The sequence below is a fragment of the Montipora capricornis genome, chromosome 6, assembly GCF_036669925.1.
Source record: "Montipora capricornis isolate CH-2021 chromosome 6, ASM3666992v2, whole genome shotgun sequence".
Classification (NCBI taxonomy): Eukaryota; Metazoa; Cnidaria; class Anthozoa; order Scleractinia; family Acroporidae; genus Montipora; species Montipora capricornis.
The window spans coordinates 32,363,123-32,366,497 of NC_090888.1; positions in this window are offsets into that span (position 1 = coordinate 32,363,123).

A 3,375-nucleotide genomic window follows, 5' to 3' on the forward strand; every position below is an offset into this window, starting at 1 on the left:
TCGATTGTGACTACGAGTTAAAGGTTTCAGTTTTTAAAACACTTTACATAGGCTTATTTACTTTACTGTTGTATGTAGCAGAGCAAATTTTCTTATCCAGGAAATGGATTTTTCCACACTAGTTTTGCTTTTTGCTCTAACTTTTTTTTCAAAATGCAGTCCAAAATTGGGGTGCGTATTATACACGGGTAAATACGGTACAAAGAAGAACACCTGTGAAGTTGCGATACACTTTAACAAAGAAACTCATGTTTTATCTGATTTCGGTTTCGTGACCATCGAACAAATTTGCAATTATAGCCATCATAATAGCCTCAACGACTGCTTGCTTACAAGAGAAGCTTTTTGGAGTGCACAACTTTGCACCCTTCAACCTTACGGGTTGAATAAAAGATCAGAGTTCAACTTTAGGAATAGAATTAGATATAATTAACACCTGGGTCTTATCACCCAAAAGTGTTCTCCTTTTTGACTTGTATAAAAGGTTTTTAGCTTTTTATTCTTTAGATCTTTCAGTGCATCAATCGTTCAAAGGCCCAATCAGGGATCTTGTTACAGGGCTGAGAGTAAAGCACACAATGCTGGAGTTCAGGGGTTGTTAATTAGGTTTTTGTTATTAACCATTCAAGGGCCTTTCCTTTCAGATCCTGTTACGAAGAATTGTGAGCTCGAAAGTGCCTTTGTTCCGGGGCTTTGATTTGGGATTTTGCTACGACATTATTCTACTTTTCTTCATTTCAATACGTAATACTTAAGAGGCCCAGAGTCTATTTTTTTACATGTTAATTTTATTGTTATTTTGATTGTATTCAAATTTTTTTAGCCTATTTAAGACTAAGTCATGAACAATTTTTATTCCAAGTATTTTTAATCCTGTCACACTTATCTGAAGAAGCCCAAAGGGCGAAACCTCATTAAAGTGTCTTGACCATCGAAGAACTTCGCTGTTTGCTCTTCTCACACATACTACAATTTTTCGAGTGTAAGCGTGTGGTATCCTTTGGATCCTTCTTCCAAGTGGCATCACCGTTGGTAAGCCAATTCCGCATTCAAAAAAATGTGTATATATATATATATATATATAACTAACTTCAGACAGAGTTAACTGAATAGAGTGTAATGTGAAGTGCTATATTTCTATCCCATATGAACCATGTGAGCGTTAGCCCTACTGATGGAAATGGGCCCATTTCCATCAGTAGGGCTAACGCTCACATGGTTCATATGGGATAGAAATATAGCACTTCACATTACACTCTATTCAGTTAACTCTGTTTAAAATATAAGTGCTACACGGCCAACGTTTGTATAAATGTAACCTTTCCTTGTAACTGCAGACAGTACTGTTTCGGCCTTTTGGGCCTAATATATATATATATATATGTGTGTTTCCCATCTCACTCGTGAAAGAACCCCGGGATACTCTTGTTAGGCCAAGTCACTATCTGGATAGCTGCGTTGCCAGCGTGGTTGTCCTGAGGGTGTAGTGGTCATCACACCCTTCAGGTGTTCAGGGGGACGTGGGTTCAAATCCCCGCTAGGGCAATTCTTCATGTTTTTCATTCGAAATAATTAATCAGTTGATTTACAGGATGGGTTTCATTTCTTCATTCTACAGTATATATATATATGAGAAGAAGGGTGTAGCCATGCCTCGATAGATAATGTAATGAGGAATAAACTTCTTGAGGCAAATATGTTTGTAATTGGTTAAATACTTCAAACGTTTCGCCGTTTAGAGCTTCGTCAGTGAATGACGATTATGAATACAAGATTGGTTTACGTAAAAAACTTAGTACAATAGTGGAAAGTCAAGGCTCATTAATTTGATGGTGTTAATATATATTTAGAGTTCGTCCGATGCAGCCATTCATGACTTTCTCATGCTTGCAGATTTCTAGTGCTTCAATGGTTTTACGTGTGCAGATGTCGTGGATGTTCCTGTGGAGGATTTCCCACGTGATATCTTGCATGGATGGTTTGTTGTGATTGATCAAATGTGAATAAACTGTCTGTTTCACCATTCTGATATGTTCTTTTATTCTGGATTCGACAGTTCTACTTGTTTCACCGATATAAACCATGTCGCAGTGCGAGCATTTGATTTTGTATACACAGTTTTTTGTTAGGCATGTGCAGATATTTGTGTAACGAACACCACGAAGTTACTAGAGTTTGTCCTGAAGAACAGCTTCTTTACCTACGAACAGGAACATTACCAACAAACGTTCGGCTGTGCCATGGGATCTTCCATAAGGGCCACTATGGCAAACTTGGTGATGGAGTACATAGAAGAAAGGGCAACCTCCACGGCAACTCATCCTCCACAATGGTGGTACACATACGTGGACGACAGCCATGGGTGCCTTAAGAGAGAATATGTGCAAGAGTTTCACGATCATCTGAATTCAGTTAACCCTGTTATGAGGATCAGAATTATTTTTAGTTTATCTGTCATACAATTCCAGACTTTTCTAGAATTATCTAACAATCTGTAATATTCCAGAAATTTCTTTCATGTGACTCAGCAGTTTCTACAAATAGTACACCTTGCAATACATTATAAATAGCAATAGAACATTCTAGATGCTTAGAGTAAAGTATAAAGGCAGGCTTGTAAGTTATAAAAAAAACTCTTTTGCCCGAGGGCTTACCCTCGTGGCCAGCTGTGATTGAACTTATTCTATGGATGCGATACTGTGATAAAGCTATAATCATCAGAGATAACCATGGTGAAGCGATAACCTTTGACCTCGCGATATACGGAGAGAAGAAAGAGAGTAAAGAGATGATAGATGAAAAGGGAAGAAGACAAAGAGTTCAGAGTTGGTTATGAAGTTTTTCGTAAGAGTTTGTTTACACAGAAAATCCATTGAGTGGAAAGAATCCAGTGAATCAAGAAGCTCAAGAATTGTTGTCTACAGTCCGTGGAACTTGGAGTTCAAAGTTAATCAAGACGAATGCTTGAAATGCCATGGAAGACAGTAAGACCTCTTTGCTTTACGAACTGCTTAACGTAATCTTTAACCGAAGTAAATGTAACAGTGTAAAACTACTTAAATAATAGTTAAAAAAGGGTAACTGCTGGTTGTCACACTTTGGTTGCGTGCCTTATATCGTACTCAGGAGTTCTTTCCATTCATGCCTTGTTTGGGGACATTTCTTGGTTATTCCTGCACGTAACAAAATTGGGGGCCTGTCCCCGGAGTCATTTTCACTGCCCAGGAGTTTTTTCCTGTCCGGGAAAGTTTTTTGTTATCTATGAGTTCTTTCTTTTTCTGTCCGCCTCATACTCTCGTTATTGCATTGACCACGCTGGGGATTTCTTATGAGATTCCAGCCACATAATTGTCCACTTTTTTTGGGCAGCCGTGT